Here is a 21,732-nt window from a genome sequence, read left to right as displayed (position 1 = left end):
GGGGAGCTCTTCACAAACAGAGGCATGCCAGTAACGGAATCCTTCAGATATGCTGAAAATGGACTCCTTCTGTTGCATTTCCATGATAGAATCATAGAATCATAGAGTTGGAATAGACCGCAAGGGCCATCGAGTCCAACCCCCTGCCAAGCAGGAAACACCATCAGAGCACTCCTGACATATGGTTGTCAAGCCTCTGCTTAAAGACCTCCAAAGTAGGAGACTCCACCACACTCCTTGGCAGCAAATTCCACTGTCGAACAGCTCTTACTGTCAGGAAGTTCTTCCTAATGTTTAGGTGGAATCTTCTTTCTTGTAGTTTGGATCCATTGCTCCGTGTCCGCTTCTCTGGAGCAGCAGAAAGCAACCTTTCTCCCTCCTCTATATGACATCCTTTTATATATTTGAACATGGCTATCATATCACCCCTTAACCTCCTCTTCTCCAGGCTAAACATGCCCAGCTCCCTTAGCCGTTCCTCATAAGGCATTGTTTCCAGGCCTTTGACCATTTTGGTTGCCCTCCTCTGGACACGTTCCAGTTTGTCAGTGTCCTTCTTGAACTGTGGTGCCCAGAACTGGACACAGTACTCCAGGTGAAGTCTGACCAGAGCAGAATACAGTGGCACTATTACTTCCCTTGATCTAGATGCTATACTCCTATTGATTTATCATTTATCTGCAAACACAAGATTTCAGAAAAAGAAGTGAGGACTTCCCCTTCTCCTCCGATGCCATTTTAAAACACATAGGCATATTTATTAGCAGTAGGGTCTCTTAAAACGCATGCGGATTTTCACATAAAGGCATTTCACTTGTATTGTAAGAAGAGCCTTGATCATTCTAACCCTCAAACTACGATCACCAAACATATAGAGGTAAGATGAATTGATGCATTCTGCCCTGTCCTGATCTCTTCTGTGAACTGAACATTCTGTGGAAGGCATGAATGGACTTTTACATGCATGCAACTATATGCAGCTTCTTCCACTTATCACGAGCTTTGCACCATCATGGTTGCACTTATAAAGCAAAGGAGTGTGTCCATGTGCAGCTCCATTCACACCTTAGATGCATGGGAAGGGGGCCAGGAAACACAGGCAGTTGCCTTATACAGTGCCAACCCCTTGGTCCATCTAGCTCAGTATCATCTATTCTATCCAGGGTTCAGACAGGCAACATTCCCAGTCCTACCTGTAGATGCCAGGGATTGAACCTGCAACCTTCTGCGTGCAAAGCAGATGCTTTGTCACTGAGCCATGGCCTTTCCAACCCAAACTCCCTTCACTCCTAACCTTTATGCAGTCTGAAGCAAAGAGCAGAACTCAGGTCTTGCTCTCGTAGGGGGAAAAACCAACATGTTTTGGGTGTGTCATTGGGTTGAATGCCACACCCGTAATATTAAATACTGATTAAATCACCACAATGATTAAACACAGGTTTTAAAAGATCAACTGGGTAGTTGTTTCTCCAGTCCAAATTTCACCCATGCAGAGTAGCTCTTCTTGTCTTAAACAAAAAAGTCAGCGGGACTCTGCTGCACACATTTGTATATAATATGTCATTATGCCCTCAGACACAGCCGCCATGCTGTGATATACCAGGATGTTACTTTCAAAACTCATTTTTTACAAAGCTCATTTCCTTTCTGTCTTTTTGTACCAGCAGTTTTGCAGGCTTCTGCACCATCTGCTAATTTAATTTATGGTTCCAGAATAATAGATGTGTAGTCTGTTTTCATATATTACTTTCCAGTGCATTTTATTGTGTTTTTAATATTTTGTTGGGAGCAGCCCAGAATGCCTGGAGAAACCCAGTAAGATGGGCAGGATATAAATAATAAAGTAAAGAAACGTGAACTCATCATCATCATCATCATCATCACAAATGGTCATCTCCCATGAACAACACAATGCTGCTGAACAGAAGTTACAGAATTCAACAAGCCAGCTTAAGTGAGCAGCGATGGCTTGTGTTTGCACATCATAGTAAGCCATGGTCAATGGTTTGCCAGAATGCAGATTTCTCCCCTCATCACCCCGTGGGAGCAAGATCCTTGACTTAGCATTACGTTGCAACTGAGGATCATGGTTTGTTTCACTGAAATAAATCAATGACTGGTAAGCCAAGAACAATTATTGGCTTCATGCCATGGTTTGTTTGGAATGAAAAAAACCACCATCTCCAGTTCAGACATAGCGCCAAGCAAAGCATCATGGTTTGCTGCTCCTGCTCTCTAGCAGGGAGGATTAAAGCAGGATAAACTATTAACCATGGTTTACCATTGTTTGTGAATGCAGCAGACTGACTGAGTTTGTATTCTAATATGCAAATTTACTTGAAAACAACCCCCCACCATTTTCAAGAGGGCTTATTCACCAGTAAAGGTATGAAGGAGTGCAGCCCTTAATGCAAAAGACGGCTATGGAATGTAGCCTATAAACAACTTTTGAAGAATCACCTGTGAAGAACCTCTGGTTTCCAGAGGTTCAAAGAGCAGCACAAGGCTCTTTGCAAAAGAGCTTTCAAACAGCCCTCCCACTCTGCGGTGCCTGTGCATGCAAGGGACCAGGTGCATATAGCCAAACTGAGCAGGATTGAACCCTGGTGAGCAGAGGGTTCAGTCCTGCTTGGCTGCAGAGATTTATTACTCCAGCACATTTTCCCAGGGAACAGGTTGGTAAAGAAGATCCCAGGCAAATTGAGCCACAATCTTTAGTTGAAATCAACCAGTGTGCATAAATGGTCTGGTACATAGAAGAAAATATCTTTGGGATGTCAGAGTGCATAACTAAGCCTCACATTCCATTGATTAAGATTAAGTAGAGAGGGAGAAACATAAAAAGTTAAATAATGGAATTTTTTTTTTAAGACTCTAAAAAAAAAAAGAAAGACTAATCCAGACAGTCTTGTAATGAGGCTTCACATATGTGTGCAGTTGCATGGACCACTCATGAGTTTAGAGATGCTGATCACTGGAATGTTGGAAGATTCAGGATGGATAAAATAAAGTCTTTTTTCATGCATCACATGGTCAAATGACAGAACTGTCTCCCACAGGAGGCAATGATGCAAGTGACAAGAGGTCATGTGAGCAGGGGTGCTTCACCACATGGGACCATTGTACATGCCCAGACACCACCAGAGTAATAAATAAATAAAGAGCTGCCATGCCTTCTGTGCAAGCTTTTTCCTACATGGATGCAGGAAATGTGTCTGGTGTGAAGCAACCCTGAATGTTTCCATCTGGAAGATCTCATTTTTGGGTGGGGAGTGCGAGTCTCAGAGAGCAAACGCAGCTCTGAGGGTTTTCTTTGATCTGGATTAAGTCTACGCACACCAAGTTGATGCCTGTATGCCAGGTTGAGGATTAGTGGCAGTATTTCAGCTTTCATCCAGGTAGATTAATTCTGATCTTGCCGGTCTCAGCTTTTATTTAAAACATTTGAAATCATACATTTGAGGTTAACTGTATTTGTCTTTGGGAAGGTTTTTTTTTTAAAAGGTTTTGGCTGGAGTGGGATGAAAACATTGGGTTGCAGCCAATGGCAGTCGTACATAGAGTCGTGTTCATTAACTCCAACGGACCTACTCCAAGTAGGACTAGCATTGAGTATACCCCATTATATTATTTGGCTGTCTTCCTAAACAGACTTGTTTCTCTCCAGCCTAACAGATGCCAGCATGGCTTCCTGTCAATACCATTTTTCCAGCCTAAGCAATATAGGGGTGTACATTGACTCTGTGTGGGCCCCAAATTATGAGGCAAATTGGTGAAGGTTCTCCAGTTCTGAAGTCAGAGTACGCCAATAACAAGATCAGGAACAGCTTAAGCTCATGAGTAGCTCAGTGGCTTCAGTTGTCCAAGAATTTTCACTGTGACCTGCTTTTGCATCCTCTGCTCTGAAAATAAACCAAGCTGTTTGGGGAAATGATTGGAGTATGAGCAAGGAAAGAGAGGGAATCCTTCATTTTGATAGACAGCTCTCAATCACAGTGTCTTATTTTCTTCAGGGAACTTCAGTTACAGAGATTTGGGGGGGGAGGGATTAAAAATGGTTTTTGTTTTTCATGCAGATCCATGCCTTCTCAAGCAGAGAGCCTTCTCAGTAGTGTTGCCCGCCCTGTGGAACACCCTCCCATCAGATGTCAAGGAAATAAAAAGCTATGTGACTTTTAGAAGACATTTGAAAGCAGCCCTGTTTAGGGAACTTTTTAACGTTTGGTGTTTTATCGTGTTTTTAATATTCTGTTGGGAGCTGCCCAGAGTGGCTGGGGAAACCAAGCCAGATAGGTGGGGTATAAATAAATATTATTATTATTTATTATTATTATTATTATTATTATTATTATTATTATTATTATTATCCTATGAAAGTCAATTGAGAGGTTTTCATTGTATCCCAAAAACCCACTGGGGTGGCAAAACCCCAGCCTTCAACAATGACCATTGGGGGGGGGGAAGTGTCATTGCTGGGAGGGTGACATATCACTCACTCCAGTCTGAGGATTTATGCTGTTTTCCATGAGCCCCTTCCCTTAGGTAAGTAAGGGATTGATCCCTATGTAAGGAAGGCATCAATCCATCCCAGGGATCCCAGAAATCTGTAAGCAGGAGCCAGAACTCCACTCCCTACCAATGACCATTCTTCTTGTGGAGAGTGACATTTCACCTATCCAGGTCTTTCTTAGGGATCCATGCTTTTCCCTCCAACTCTACCTCAGGCTATGATTCTCACTGTATTCTCCCCAAAACAGTAAAGTCTGTTCTTGCAAAAGAGTGAAAGCAGCAGCTCTAATCCCAAAATTTTGCAAGCTTCATTCCCTCAGGAGGAGTAACAGTGCCTGAAACTTGCATCCCATTCTGACAAGTAATGAAGTTATAGACTTTTTCTTTGTCTGTTTGTTTTTAAATCTCTTCTATGTCTGTCAATAACGTCATGTCTGTTTTATATTCCCTCATTTTACTGAGGGGTGGTGGTGGAAAGAGCTCCATTTCAAATTATCTAATTCAGCCTTGAATGATGACCCAAATGCGAAAGACACAGAGCAGCTCTGAAACATCAGGCTGCTTCTCAAAGCTACAGATACAGATACAAGTTGAATCTTGTAAATGGTACACACATCTAAGCAATATACATACATGCAACTGGTAATACACTATCTCACTCTAGAGATGTCAAACTTTTAAACTTGTAAAATGACAGGAGCCTATTTCACAGGTGAAGTTTTCTCTGGCACAAACGGCTTCACCCATTTCCTACATTTCCACTATTAAAAGCCCAGAAATGGTCTTGGTTTTTTGTTGTTGTTTTTTTTAAAAAACAGTTGCCAGCTACATAGAAGTCTAGCATTTCCTGGGAATCTCATAACTAGCAACTGAAGAGTTCTGCTTCCTCCTACTTTTGAAATGTCCTCCGGTATACAGCTATGCCACACACAAACCTCTGAAATATTAGTGAGATGTCATACACCTGAGACAAAAGAACATTCAAACATAATTTTAATTATCACTTTTGAGACATGAAAAGCCTGAACAAATCAGGAAACAAGTCGAGCCTGCTTTGGGTGTGTGTGTGTGTGTGTGTGTGTGTGTGTGTGTGTTTGTAGAGTTCTCTTAAAGTCTGTACCGTTTCTAGAGTTATACACCTGCACATCAACATGGTCATTTCATTTCCAGTTGCAATGAACCCTCACCATGTTGCTGATCTCTGCTACAGAGTGCCATGTCGACTTCACAGATGGGGCTCCTTAGAAAGTAGCCTTTCTGCAATTAACTTCTATGGAGAGGGCAGTTCTGTGATTACATTCCCTTCATACACAGAACTGTCCCTATTATTGGAAAGGGCAATTTTAAGCCCTTGCCAATGCCACTGAAAGAGCACCAGGACTCCTGTATTTGCAAGGATCACTGAATGCATTCAGGCAATGTAACAATCATAGTGGAATCTACTGCAATGAACCTCAGGATTGCATGCTCCCTTCCCCATTTCTTTCCCTCGTGCATGAGTGGAGATGTAAAGTGTCCAATCATGGTTCTATTACAGACCAGTTTCCCACTTTATCCGAATACAAGAAACTTTGTTTTGTACAAATCATGCTTAGTTTCAAAAACTTGATGTTAATCCATACTTTGATCCTGGTTTGATTTTCTGATTTCCTGGAAATACAACAGGAAATGGAACTAAACATAGGGAACTGCACATGAACTAGTGGATACATAATGAAAGAGAGAAAATATGAAATACTGGCCTAACATGTGATCCCAGTGGAGGTTTTAAATGGACATGGGTGGAAGAATTTATTATTCAATACTAAGTAATGGTGGTGAGAATTAATGGAGGTACGGTAACTAACAATTAGGAAACCTACCTTGAACTTTTCGGGGGGGGGAGTGAAGACGATGGATGTTAGCATGGACCGAATGTTTAAAATAATCATTTATTTGTTGTTTAATGTAATAGGTAGATAGAAAATTGAAAGTTTTCCTTTTGTATCTTTTGCTGATGTTTCTTTTTCATTCTTCTTTTTCTCACTCTCTTTTTCCTTTCTTTCTTTCTATTGCCACTTTCTTTCTTTTTTCTGTTTCTCTTCTTAGTTTCTTTTTCTTCCTTCCTTCTTTAGAGTCCTATGTCTGGGGCATTTGTTAAAGTCGAGAGATTGTATATTCATCAGCGAGGTAGATGGTTGAGGGAGGATCCTGGAAAATGTCAGTCTCCAAGGGTGAAAGGCTGGAATGAGAAAGGAGCTACTGTCCCCAGTGGGTAGTAAGGACCAATAATTACTTTTAAGAGAAGATTTTACTTATTTGATTTGTATTTTCTGTAGTAGTTGTAATCTTACTATATTATGAAAAATCTTAATAAAAGATTTCCAGCCATCAACACTCCCTCCCTAATAACGGTTTGCACCAACCACAATTTTGGTATTCTAATGAAATGCTGTTTGTTACAAACTCTGAACAGAAGTTACTTTTCATACATGTTGCAGGGGAAAGAAGGATTCCTCAGATCTGAAGCTTGTTGCAGCACGTTCTTCTCACAACAAACCACAGTTCGTTGTCATTGGATCAAGGTACGTATAACTGAGCACGGATAATTTATAAAACCATATTGACGTAAACATTTATTTTGAGAAACTGCCCGCATATCACTGATGATGAGCATAGTGCATAGATTTGGGTGCAGGCGTTTGCTTGTTACAGAGAATGCATATTTATCCAAGAACTTGGGGTGAACTAGATGTTAGCAACCACGCCTGAGTTTAAGAAATAATAATGCACAGGTAGTTAAAGGAGCAAGACAACCGAGAGATTGTCAGAATGCAACTTGGGATATGGAAATATAGAAAAGGGACCATTTGAGGGAGGGAATTAACACTGTCCTCCACCTGGTTGATGTAGCAATGTTTAGCTTAGTGACGGAGGATATTTAGTTGACTGACAGAGGATAAGGGGGAAAGATTATACTGGTCTCATTTTCAAAAGTTTCATGTAAATATATCCCCTTAACTGATGTCTGGCTCAGACAGCTTTGACAGTGCCAATCACTTGCCTGGATTGGTGGTGAGATTGGATTTGGTACCTTCCACATTGCATTCACACCCAACAGGTGTTCAGTAATGTCAGCACAGATGTTACAACTAGGGGATGACATACAATTTTCTGTTCCTCACATAAGGCTGACTTACTGCCTCAAAGAGCTAACCTTGAAAGTTCCTTTTCCTCATTTTTCCCCTTACACCAACCTTACAGCAACTTGTATAAGAGATTCCCACAGGCTTCATTGCTAAGTAGAGATGTGAATTCAGGCCTTCCCAATCTGGCAGTCTAGTTACTACACTACACTTACTCTGTCAGTTCTTTATCAGGAAGGCAGACAGTGCAGTGCAATGGTTAGAGTGTTGGATTAGGAATGGGGAGAGTCGGGTTTATATCCCTACTCAGCCATGAAGCTCCGGCCTGTCACTACCTCTCAGCTTAGCCCATCTAGCAGGGTTGTTGTGAAGACAAAATTGGTGCAGATAACCATGTATGCACTTCCTTGAACTTCTTGAAGAAAAGGCAAGGCAATAAATAAACAGAAGCTTGATAGCTATACTTTTGCTCTGACTCTGCAATGGTGTGCTGTTGTTCCAAGTGAAGCCCTTAGCCGCTTAGTCCAAGTTTTTCAGCTGGAATGGAAATTCCAAATTGCCTCGTACCTCAACCACACCGCTTTCACACAGGGGATCCACGTGCAGAAGCCTGTTTCCACATGTGGGTAATCCTTGACGGATCAGAATGCTTGTATTTTGTCTCGGTCGGCTTCTGTGAAGGTTGGCCAGTTAATTATCATTTCATCACTGATGCTTCTAAGATAAGTTTGCCACAAACCTCACCTTGTGCCTACTTGTTGCAAAACATGGAGACAGCTTGAGTAAACGTTACGACGTTCATTGAAGCCTCTGTCACATTCTCTCAGTATTATATAAAAATGCATTTACTCATAATCCCTTTATAATGTGTATCCTGTTAATGAATTGTTTTCTACCTGGAAAAGAAAATCCTTGGAACTGCTGACTTTCTGCAAAAGGAAACCCACATACGTAATTTCCTACTCCCACAGAGTACTCCCACTGAATGAATGCTCTGTAGTTTAAAAAATGATATGTTCCCCATACTAGTCTATGTACTACATACAGAGTATTAGTAGCCTGATTTGTGTGCAAAAAAGTCTGCTTCAAAACTAGCTTCCACTGCAGTATATTTGTGTGTGTGTGTGTGTGTGTGTACACAAATATATTTCTTTAGTTTTATTTCATAGCAGGAAACCTGCAGCAAGTTTTACTTAGCCTTCTCGGTGGTGGCACCCACCTGGTAGAACGCCCTCCCATCAGATGTCAAGGAAATAAACAACTGACTTTTAGAAGACATCTGAAGGCAGCCCTGATTAGGGAATTTTTTAATGTTTGATGTTTTATTCTGTTTTAATATTCTGTTGATTGCTGCCCAGAGTGACTGGGGAAACCCAGCCAGATGGGCGGGGTATAAATAATAAATTGTTGTTATTATTTTAAATGATATATTTATAATACATTGATGCACATTACCGCAGTTTCAAACCATGATTGCTTTGAAACTAACATGGGAGACATGCTTGCCAATAACCATGGGACAAGTAAGACACTCCAGGTAGTTAAATGAAGTGTGAAAAGACTAGTTACAGGTAGGTAGCCGTGTTGGTCTGCCGTGGTCAAAACAAAATTTAAAAATCCCTTCGAGTAGCACCTTAGAGAGCAACTAAGTTTGTTATTGGTATGAGCTTGGTATCTGAAGAAGTGTGCATGCACACGAAAGCTCATACCAATAACAGACTTAGTTGCTCTCTAAGGTGCTACTCGAAGGAATTTTTTTATTGTGAAAAGACTGGCATTGAAACTAGTAGAGCTCATGACTAAGTAAGCTAAGTAACCTAATATAAGTAGTTAGGTTGTCAAGAAATGGGGAAATTATTCGCAGATTACCACTATACTGCTATGACTACTCACTCAGCGCCCCATTTCTATGTAGCTGAGACTCCATATTTGTAGAGGTAACTTACCCACTTTGGGGGTAACCCTGTGCATTGTCCTGATCCCATGATTTCTCCTGCCCATGTGCCCTGACGAATGTCATTGTGATGCTACACAATCACACAATCTGAGAGACTCGTGTGGTTTCCGCTTGCTTACTGCTACAACTACAGCAGTCTTACCATGTGCAAATTGTATTGTGCACAGTAATGACCCTGCCACAGCAGCAATGAACGGGGCCTAAATCCCACAGGATGGAGTGATGGCCACGCATTTGGCTTTAAAAGGGGGTGAGGCAATTTCATGGAGGATAAGGCTGTCATAGTAGTGTATGCGACCCCCGAGCCAAGGAAATAAGTAAGTGTACAACCTTTAGAAGACACCTGAAGGCAGTTTTTTAAATGTTTAATAGCTGGCATATAAATAATAAAAGTATTAATTATTATTATTATTATTATTATTATTATTATTATTATTATTACTTAGGACATGACCATTTTAATCAGAAAAATGTTGAATGGTATGCTAGTCACAAGGACTATATTCTGTCTGCACTGTTGGAGGCAGTATGCCTCTGAATCCCAGTGGCTGGGAATGCTATGTGAGGAGAGCATTGTTGCTCTCAGGTTCAGTCTGTGGGCCTGCTACAAGCATCTGGTTGGTAGGGCTGCCATATGTTCAGATTTTCTTGGAAATTACTGTGGTTTCAAAGGTGGAATTGATGCCTGGAGGGAATTTCCAAAAGGTGGTGCTTTGTTTTGGATTGTAGGCAAGTCAATTGAAAAATTGCAGGGCTGTTAGGTTCTTAGACTTCAACATCTTAACTTCAGCATCCTCATTCTAAAGCTGGAAAGATCTAAACTGCACTCCCACATAACATTGCCACCCACTCCTATCCTAATTCACAGCATAATGATACAGGAAAGGAGCTGCCTCTAAGGGCCATTTTGCCAGATGGAGATTATTAGAGAACAGCGTATTTCAGTTTTGTATTCTCTGCTTCAATAGTCAGAAATACAAAAACGCATAAAGTTTAGCAGACCCATAATCTTGCCCTTCCGGCAATGTGAGGGATACAGAGCCAGGATCTGATTCATAAGCTCAATAAAACAATATTAAAATATCTTTGAATCATAAAGAACACATTTCAGGGTATGTCACACTTCACAGTGTTGCATGAAGAATAAGCGGCCTTGAAGTTATTATCTCCGGTTACTCAATTCTCCTATTTGCTCAGGCACTGCAGGTTTGCTTAACGGTTACTGCCCCAATATTGCACAACTGGAACTACAACAATACAGTAAGAGAATTCCTACCTGACAGCTGTTGGAGGACACGTATGAGGCTGTTTGGCTGCCTCTCACAGAGCCTTATCACTTTCCAGCCAGGGGTGGGGATGGGAATCAGACAAAACACACAACTTGAACAGGAAGAAGTTCATACTGTGGCATTAGACAACTCACACAAGCTCCACTGTGTATTCTGGCACCTTCCCATCTCAATATTACCTTTCAGTTAAAGGCTTCTTTTCCCATACAGAATACACACATTATGCACTTAGATTTCATAGGACTGGTTGGACACTCAGCAATGGTGGGAGGACCCAGATGGGGTGAGGAACCACCAAGGGAAGAAGGCTTGGAGAAGACCGAGCAGAGGAGGTGTTGGAAGCTGAAGGGGTAACAGGGCTAAGTGAGCCGGGAGAGTCTGTGGCAGAGAGAAGCCCAGAACCAGAGGCAGAAGCTGGAGCAGGATAGTGGGAGGAGGGAAGCCAAGAGGCAGAGATGAGTAGGCTGGTGAAGAGTCATGAGTGTCTTGCCCTCCTGCTATGACAAGCGCCCCTCCCTGCCAACTCCAAGAACCAAAAGAGGCATGAAATGGGAGTAGCAAAGACAGGCTGCATGCAGGCGCAGTCTCAGGTTGCTTGCAAGTAGCCCCAAAGAGGAGGAGAAGACACAGAAAACTGGCAGGGGGGGGCTTTTAGTCTCTGCAACTGATTTCAGGGAGTAGGACCCACAGGGCATGAGCTGCTGGGCTCATTATGCCTGAAACTTAGCCAAGTCTGTGAATACCGTGTTTTGCTCATAAAGAGTCAACTCCAGCTTTTAACTGTGTGTTTTTCTGACTGGCTTTGTGACAATAAATCATGGACGAAAGCCTTTGCCATCCCGATGCCCTCCAGACGTTTTGGACCACAACTCCCATCAGCCCCAGTCAGCACCGACCAGGGCTGGTGGGAGCTGTAGCCCTAATCATCTGGACAGCGCCAGGTTGGTGAAGGCTGTGATACGGCATTCCACTCCTACAACACACTGACGTGCACTAGCAAAGTTGTAGAGATCCTGTCTCCCCAATACAGAATGAAGCTGGCCAAGCTGGCAGGTACATTCCTGACAAAGGCACACACTCAATGCCAACATTCCAGCAACCTATACAGAGAGCTGAAGGAATAACACGCACTGCACTGTCCCGACCCCTGCAACCCTTTCTTTTTCCTTTCCTTTTTGTTAAATTAGCATTTCATTGCTTTTCATATTTAGCAAATGTACCTGACATAAATGGCAAGGGGGGGGAATGACAACAGCACCCCATCTCACGTGACAAAGCCCACAGCTTTCCCTAAAAGCTAATGAGAAAAATTTAGCAAAGAAAGGGGGGGGGTGAAATGTCAACGTAGTTAAGGATGGGTACATATCAATTTCAGTTTCTCTCCATTTCTCCCTTTCCTAATCTTAAATTCACTTCTCCATATTGCTACATCAGTTTGCAAAGTTGTCATTTTCACTAGTACACACAATAATTGGCCAGAGAACATCATTGCAAAATTCAGAGAAGTGCAAATTTTGAAGAAAGGCAGTGTTTCAGTTCACATCTTGTTTTGGAAAGAGCAAATTAGGTAGGTTCACCTTTAAATGCAAACTGAGTCCAATTTCTCTCCAACAAGTTAGTATAAACCTTGTTTATCTTTCCCCCGATCAGGGTAGTGTACACTATACAAGGTAGTATAGCAAAGGCAAGGGAGGGCGTCTCCAAACTGTCAGTATTTTCTGGGAGTTATTCAGACTTAAGGTTTGCACAATTAAAGTGGATTAAAGCTTTCTGTTGTCCTAGTACAACAAATCCACTTTAAAAAACAACAAAGGGCTTTTGTGGTTTGGAAAGTGATGGGGAAACACATTGGAATTGGGATGGATGAATGGCTACCGGGGAGACACAGAAACACCCCATAAGAAAGAGATGATGAGGACACAAGCTCTGAACATAGGCATAGCCATAGGTATTCCTTTCTCCCATGCTTTTCTCTAGCCTTCCCCCAATATTCAAAGTACAGATTGTGAGTCTTGTTCTACAGAAAAGAGTTGATAGAATTCTGCACTGTCTCAGAATTCCACTGAGGGTGAATTTGTGGAAACCTCCTCCCTGAGTGCAATAAACTAGGACACAAAAAACCTTTCTCCCTGGTAAGCTCTTTTACTGCATCTGGGGAATTCCAAACACACAGAGAGAGCAGAATGAAATGGTGCAGTCCAGAATTTTAATATCTCAGTTCACCACCACATTCTGTATAATGGGCAGATCAGCTAAGGCAGACCAAGGCAATGGATCCAGTTTCTCTGTGACTTTCTCACAGACTAAACCGCATTTCTGGAACAAGTCAGGAGTTGCACAGCCAGTACATACCGTCTCAAACAACACAGTGTGTAAATTATGCACTGTCCTGAGGTGGCATCTGTCCAAAAAAAGTTAGTCACACTTCAATGCCATTGAAAACAAAGGAACACAGATTTCTCTAGACTGGTACCAGTGTGTTTTCCTTGCCTGGAATAAGATGTAAAACAGCCTCCCAAAATTTGTGGTTTTAATTTGGGGACAGAGTTTTGGAAGGTTCAGTATTTAGGAAATTCCAAAGATTTCTAGATGCGGTGAAGAAGACACATGATCACTAAATATCCAGCAGTACTTTCATTGTTCCTAAAAAGGTTCCCTGGAGTAATTGCATGTTATTTAAGCACTACATTACCTAAGACTGGAGGAACAAATAACAGACTCATATTAAAAGAAAAGGTTATCATTCATTGCAAAATATTTAACATTATCCCAGTGAAGGTCCAGTTGTGCTAATGTGCAATTTGACTACCAGAAGAGGCACATATTATTGAATCAATATTATTTTCCATCTGTAATACGTCCAGCTGAGAGCCCCTTCCTTCAGCATTAATTCAGATGGGGATGCCCAAAAGAATCTAGCATTGCTAGCTAAGGCATCACATTCTGCATTGGATCACCTTTCCTGCTTGAACTTTAGGAACTGCAGAACAACTTCCATTTTACATATTTTATTGGCCCTTATCTCTCTTTCTGTCCTCCCCTGCAAGTTCATACTTGATTCTGCAGGATGCAATCCTTCATCCGTTCTACACACACAAAAGGTGAATCTGGGGTCTGATTTGGAGAAAACGCTTTAGGGTAGGAGGAGTTTGAGAGGGAAGCCAGTCAAAGCTGCACGCTGGGTGGCATAATCCACAGAAGGCAATTGTTACTGGATAAACTCCCAAGGCTATTAAATCATGATCTGAGAGCATCTCCTTTAGGCCCCTGAACCACTAACGCACCTTGACGTACCTTTTTAATGCACAGTTTATGTGAGCATGTTCTTATGAGTAGAAAGGGTTACAAAAACCAGGTAACAGTGACAGGGCCAACCTGTTGGTATTAAGTTGTGGACCTAGCAGGAGATTCTCTCTCTCTCTCTCTCTCTCTCTCTCTCTCACACACACACACACACACACACACACACCATTCATGTTTCCCTGTTTCTATCTCACCTCCCCAACGAGTCCTGGTTTGTTTTGAGGTTTCTGCTGCCTGTCTTGTACGTGAGTGTCAATTTTGCAAGTGGCAAAGGGAGGGAACTGTAGTAACATGCCCAGCTCTTCCTTTCTGCAAAGCACTAATAGCACCAGCTATTTCATTCTGAGGCCTCCATCTCGGTTTACTTCAAGAGGGGTCTGCAGTGATCACAATGCCAGACAGGAGATTGTGCAAGTGAGCGTACAACTACTGTAGCATACTGGGACATGGTGCTAGGCATGTCATCCAGCCAGAATTGCACAGGTGGAAGGAGAATGCTATTCTCTTGATCTGTTGCTTGAAATGTGGGAGTGCAAAGCCTGAAGAGATTCCACCAGAGTCAATTTGTGCATGAAGATGCAGAGCTGCTGACACCTGCATTAGAACATTGAATGGGAATTGTGGCTTGTACTGTGCATGCATCTATATGGCATAGCCATGGTGATGGAAAAGGGGGAGGGATTAAGTGTGAATTCGCAAGATGAATGCCGCTTGAGATACCAAAGGACAGAAAAGGAAGGATTAAAAAGGAAACATTTTAAAAAATTATTTAAAATGACATTCGTTAAAAAACCAGAAGCTTTTTCATTAGCAGTTTTAAGACAACAATTGCCGAAAGCAAAACGGACATTATTTATGTATGCTACAACAGTGACAAGAATCTTAATAGCTCAAAATTGGAAGACTGGAGAAGTACCATCGAAAGCACAATGGCAGGAAAAGTTGATGAATTATGCAGAGCTTGCAAAATTAACGGACAAACTACATGAAAAGGACAATAGGGACTTTGAAAAAGAATGGGAACCTTTTACAATATTTGCACAAACAACAAAAAGAAATGGTCTCATTGGCAGGATTTAAATAAACATTTACAATTTTATTTACTGAGAACAAGAAGTATAACAATGTGATAACATAATATAGTATACAAACAGCAGAATGTATCATCTGATGTAACAAACCAGAAATGGTAGTTGAGGGAAGTCAACAGGGAAGGGGGGAATTGGAAAATGTATGTTTAGCAATGTTACTGGATATTTGTTATGAGAAAAGAAATTTAATAAAAATTATAGAAAAGAAAAGAAAAGAAAAGAAAAGAAAAGAAAAGAAAGGAAGGCTGCCCATTCTTGGAGAAAAGGAATTCCGAATGTGCCCGAAGGGATTCAGAAGAAAAAATATGGCAACTTTATGTGGCAGAAATATGTTGTTTCTTTATTACAAAAATGCAAAAGTCACTTTTCATTTTTTCCCCAAATGTAAACACTTTTAGCACTTGATGATGAAAAGAATCTGATGGAAACAGCATGCATTTAACCCATTTACTTATTCTGGAAAATCCATTTCAGTGTTATCTAAATGCTCCCATTTTCCCACATTTGAGTCCCATATTTTAAAATGGATTCCCCCCCCCTTAAGAAACATTACAGTTTGCACAAAATTGACTCCCTTGGTCCAGAAGCTGATTCTTCCAGCTTCTCCTGTATGGGAACACCCCCAATGGAGAAAAGCATCACACAGGTGTGTGGATTATAGTGTTATAGTAACCCTTTTCTGGTATGACAATAACTCATTTATGGCTTCCTGTTCAGCATGGCTGGAGGATTAGTGATGTATTGTCCCTAAACTTCCCCTTATCCATTCAGCTTGTTATTCCCAAAGCGGGAGAGACCTAAAGTAGTGGTTTCCTTTCATTGCTATTATTTTTTCTTGCTTTACATTTGGGGTTACCTTTCGTTATTTGTTCTTGTTTTCTTTTTATAGCAAAATAGCAAAGCTCTGGGGAACAGAAGCTGATGAGCAGAGAAGTCGAAACTCCTGCTAAGCAACAGCAGAAGAACCTAATGGTGGAGACATCACTGCATCTGGAGGAGAACCATTCCTTATGCCAGCCAAAGCAGAAACTGGGGACAGGAAAAGCTCTGGATCTTTGCTGCCCCAGATCCAGACAGGTGCACAGCAGAGAGGCCCAAATTGGGCCCATTGGTAGCTGGACCAGCTTAGGATCCAGCAGGTCCTTGGACAGCCCATCTCCTCCTCTTCTTTGCTCCTCAAATGCCCCATTTTGGAGGTACACACCAGCTACTGCCCATAGAGATCTTGCCAACAGTAGCTTCTGCCTGCATTTTAGGCACGCATGGACATTCCAGAGTGATGGAGCACAGCTAAGCAGAACTGGAGAGAGAGGGGCACCTCTGTTTCATCCAAACTCTTTCTAGAACAGCAGATTGGAGGTTTAGATTGCTCTGCCCATAAGGAATCCCCACAGCTATACTGAACAGGAAGCAAGAAAACTGACTCAGCCTGTAAATGGAAAATTTTTGATGGAAGACTCAATAGCCTTTAAAGGCCTCAGTAGCATGGTGCTGTGGGTTAAACCACAGAGCCTAGGACTTGCCAATCAGAAGTTCAGCGGTTCAAATCCCCGTGATGGGGTGAGCTGCCATTGCTCAGTCCCTGCTCCTGCCAACCTAGCAGTTCGAAAGCACATCAAGTATAAGTAGATAAATAGGTACTGCTCCGGCAGGAAGGTAAACAGCATTTCCGTGCACTGCTCTGGTTTGCCAGAAGTGGCTTAGTCATGCTGGCCACATGACCCGGAAGCTGTACACCGGCTCCCTCGGCCAATAAAGCGAGATGAGCGCCGCAACCCCAGAATCAGCCATGACAGGACCTAATAGTCAGGGGTCCCTTTACCTTTACCTAGTGCTAGGCACCAGGCAATTTTGCTTTATAGCAGCAGCAACAACAACAACAACAAAGCCACAAATCAAACATACAGGACAACTGACATACGTATAATGATTTGCCAACAAGTCATCTGGAATTCTCCATAACTTTTGAGTGAAGAAAGGGTAATCCCAGAAAACAGAGCTAGTGTGGAAGAGACTTAAAGTAGCCAAGAGTGGGAGTATGGCAGTGCCACTGCTGTTGTTTATTCCCATCAGACACCACCTGCAGGCAATGTGATATGCAGAACAGGGACACAGGGTGTTCTCAGGAAACTGCATTGGCAGCTGTGACTCTCAGAGCTATTCCAAGGAAACAGCAATTGACAAAAAAAATGATAATCAAGACGATAAGCTCATATATTGAACACAAATCAATGCCCAGGTGCTCTGGCAGGGACCTTGACACCCACACCTGTGCCCTGAGTCTAGGAGAAGTTCTTTCCCAGACACTCATGCCCCACAGTTATGGCAAGCGGGGTTTTCCTACCTAGCATAAATTCTTGCTCTGCATCTGATAACTTAAGCTGCGGTTCCCCCCACCCCATTCCCATCCTGATCGTATCAAACTGTTGAGCCACTCCTGCATGATTCATTTCAAATAAATGCTACTGGGCATTGGGGAAATATTGGAAGGTCTGTGATCCAAAAGGATTCACTGAACCTGAACCTGCATGCAGGGATGTGGCTCAGCAAGGCTAGTAATGCTGCCACACAAAGGATGTGGCCTTGACAAGCAAAGTTAAGGAGAAGCTGAGAAAATAGCTGGGCTTGTCTACAGAGTGGGCTCTCTGTCGCAACAAATCCACTTTCAGGAAGAAGCAGGTATTTTATGGTTAGGAAAGTGCCAGGAGAAAAGCACTAAGAAGGGTGGAATGATGATCGACTGATAAGAAGCTGTAGAATCTTCCCTCAGATAAACCAGGGTGACAATATCTGAGAGTTAAAATGCAGCAGCAATTCATATCGTTTGGCAGCATTTGATATCAAATGCACATTGTGCAGTTATAGCAACTACTCTATTCCAAACTAAAAAATGGAAAGCGTAATGCTGGTGGTCAACAAAAAAGGTTTGAAGACTCAAAGCAAATCTAAAAATTGCAGTATAAGCACTGACAATTGGGAAACACTGGCTTGCAAGTGCTCCAATTGGAGAACAGCATTTACCAAAGGTTTCGTGGACTTTGAAGATGCTCAAAATCAAAGGAAAAACAAGCTAAGAGGAAGGCACGTTTGGCAAACCCTCACCATGATCAGCTCCCACCTGGAAACCTATGTCCCCACTGTGGAAGGAGGTGTGGATCTAGAATTGGCCTCCACAGTCACTTAGGACTCACTGTTAAAACTATGTTCATGGAAGATGATCTTACTCAGCTACGAGAGATTGCCAAAGAAGAAGAAAGAAGAGTACCTGATATTGTCTGTAGTGCTATTGGTAACACTCAAAGTTCCATTTCATTAGAAATTAAAGAAACTCTGGCCCACTGGCATAATTTCCCACCCCCATCCCCATTTAGCTTGTGTGCATTTTCTGGCCACCTGCCTCAGATATATGACATCAAGTGTGAAGCAGATAGAGGTGTGAGGCAGCTGAGTTCAAAGGGGCTTTGTAGGTATCCCTGAGACTGGCACAGTTTGCAAAGCCACATGAACAGCACTTTGCAAGCACCAACAATTAGCTAATTGGTGTGGCTTACATAGTGTTGTGTGTGGAAGCTGCAGTGAGTTTACAGATTAGTAAACCCTTATTCCCAAAGGTTTGCTTGCACCCTAGCCAAGGACACCACCACCTACAACATCCTTTGGTGTCACAACAACAATTAACATGTTTTCTTGTGAAAGAATGGCCCAGATTTTCCAAAATACAACATATTGCAGATTGTGCTGGGAAACAGTGATCTCTCTCTAAAGGAAGTACCGCACAGGGTGGTATTTTACTCAGAGTAGACCCACTGAAATTAATGGGTCTAATGATATCTTGACAAATTAAAAAGGAAGATGCATTTGCTACACAAGCAAAGAGGTTTGATAATAAAGCCCCTGAACATTAATGCAACTGTTGGTTAGCAAAAGAGCGGCTCCTTCCAAGGTCCTTACTTTGGAAGGCACAAAATGCCAGATCTCAGCATCCTTTAACCAGATGTTCCTTTAAGTCTTCCGCTTGCAGAATGGCGTAAGATCGCTTTCCCTCTGATTTGGCTTCAACCCTGTTGTCTTTTAAACTGCATTTCATCACCTCTGGGCAAGACAAAGAGATGGTTAAGTAAACTCTTGCTGCTGCTTTACATTTAATCGCTACAAAGAAAGCGAGACTCCCATGGAATAAATAAAATAAACAGACAAAAGGGTGTTTTGCTTTGGTTGGTATAGCTTGATGATTGGTAATACTATAGGGCAGAACTACTAGGCTAGATTGTATTGTTTGGCTGCTGGAAACAAAATGGCCTCAATGTATTCAAGTGAGGAGCAAACGGAAGGAGTGGTGCTGTGTTAGAGGCCACCCACTGAAACATCATTACAGATTTGACAGGAAAACGTGCTAATGAGCTTCCATACCAGCAGTAAACTGCAAATGTATTTTCACTTACCACATTTTCCTTAGTACGGAATCAGGAAATCCAGATTAAACTTTACAAATAGGATAGGCTTCCATTTTGATGATGACAGTGGGAATGTTAAAGATACAGTGGTACCTCTGGTTAAGAACAGGATCCATTCCGGAGGCCCGACCATATCCTGAAAATTTTGTAACTGGAGGACTGCTTCTGCACACGCACGCAGTGCCACAGAGTACTTCTACACATGTGCGAAGCGCACAGAGCATTTCTGCGCACGCGCAAGCGGCAAACCAACTTCCGGGTTTGCCGCATTCACAACCTGAAGATTACGTTACCCGAAGGTAACGTAACCCGAGAGTCCACTGTAGTAGGAAAGGATATATTGAATAAGTATTATCCTTCCTTCACTCACACTAGTAGGTGATGTAGCAGAGCAGATTCCCTTCAATACAGCTGGAAGCTAGTTTGCAGATTCACTTGAATCTCTTAGTTAAGATTATTTCCTGGTGTCCCCTTTAATGCCTCTTAAAGTAAAGTAATAAAAAGTTTAACTCACATTTCAGTTCATGATTTGATCCCTGAAAGGCAGGCTTCTCTTAGTAGTTACACAAACAAACAGTGAGTTCATCACATATGGAGATTGAACAACAAAATCACATTAAGAGAACAAAATGGCTGCAGGAGAGCAGCGTGGCAGTACGAGCAGCAAGCAAGAGATCAAGAAAGAAGAAGAAGAAGAGTTTGGATTTGATATCCCGCCTTTCACTCCCTTTAAGGAGTCTCAAAGCGGCTAACATTCTCCTTTCCCTTCCTCCCCCACAACAAACACTCTGTGAGGTGAGTGGGGCTGAGAGACTTCAAAGAAGTGTGACTGGCCCAAGGTTACCCAGCAGCTGCATGTGGAGGAGTGGAGACGCAAACCCGGTTCCCCAGATTACGAGACTATCGCTCTTAACCACTACACCACACTGGCTCTCAGAGAAAATAGCTTCCTGACTCTGCTCTTTTATGGAGTCAGCCAGAGCCACGCCCATCTCCCAGGTCACATGCAGGGGGAGAAAGCTCCAGATCAGTGGAACAGGAAGTTACACTGACTGGATGTCCCCCTGCTTGTGCCCACTCTAGGGAAATAAGGAATATTGCATTTGACTGTACCAATGGATTACATCCCACAATGACGACATCGTGTGGGTTCCGCACAACACTTATGTGCATGAGGAGCACACATTGCACAAAACCCCCCACACCCCGGAAGCACCCTTTGTGGGGGAGTTCTTTGCAAGCGCATACTTCCTTGCCAAGTTTTCTGACCAAAATCAAACTCTCTACAGAAGGGAAACACCTCCAGATGTAACAGTGTACCTCTTTTTTTCTTGTTTCTCCTTTAAATTTCCTGGCATTTCAGCAAACTGATAATGTAAGGCTCTTATAGCACAAAAGACATTTTGTGCTATGTAAGAAAAAAATATATATTGGAAAGTTGAAGAGGTTTGCTGAAATGGAAAGCTCGCCATTGGAATATGTGCTGTTATTGCTGCAAAAACCAGCTGGCATATTCCAAACAAATGTACATTCCAGAGGCCATTGGATAAAGAAGATGAATTAAGTAGGCAAAGTATGTTAATTCCACAAACTATTAAGAATGTGGAATATGACTCTACTAGGGACAAGGTCCAGTATAGGCTTAGGCAGTGGGACTCACTTCTGGGTAGAGGATGGTAAAGCCTGTCTGGAATGGATATACAGAAGAATGTTGCAGTCAGTACTGAGACGGGACTATGGAGAGACTCTGGCTTAGTGGTTGGGCACATGATTCTCATGCCGAAGGTCCCAGGCTCAATCTCTAGCCTCTCCACTTAAAAGGATCAGGCAGAAGGTGATGGAAAAGACTTCTCTCTGCTGGAGAGTACCAGTCAGAGGAGATAATGCTAGGCTATATTATAGACCACAGATGTGGAAACTTTTTTAGCCTAGAGGGTTCAGATCTTTATCTCTCCCCATCACTGCAAGACAACTTTGACAGACCAAGATTGGCCCGCAGAACTA

At 42.3% G+C, this 21,732-nt stretch overlaps 1 long non-coding RNA gene across 1 annotated transcript in view; it reads right to left on the bottom strand.

Annotated features, from left to right (window-relative positions):
• Window positions 1-20,383, bottom strand: part of LOC309526020 — a 37,642-nt gene extending 17,259 nt beyond the window's left edge. The window contains exons 1-2 of the long non-coding RNA XR_014216624.1: window positions 20,243-20,383; window positions 19,226-19,366 (exon numbers count right to left, since the gene is read on the bottom strand). This is a non-coding gene — a long non-coding RNA (uncharacterized lncRNA). The remainder of the gene's footprint in view (window positions 1-19,225; window positions 19,367-20,242) is intronic.
• Between the last annotated feature and the right edge of the window lie 1,349 nt (window positions 20,384-21,732).

This window comes from Podarcis vaucheri (genome assembly GCF_965113315.1).
Source record: "Podarcis vaucheri genome assembly, chromosome: 2".
Lineage (NCBI taxonomy): Eukaryota > Metazoa > Chordata > Lepidosauria > Squamata > Lacertidae > Podarcis > Podarcis vaucheri.
The sequence above is the reverse complement of the archived record's forward strand: the minus strand, read 5'-3'. Positions and strand labels throughout refer to the sequence as shown.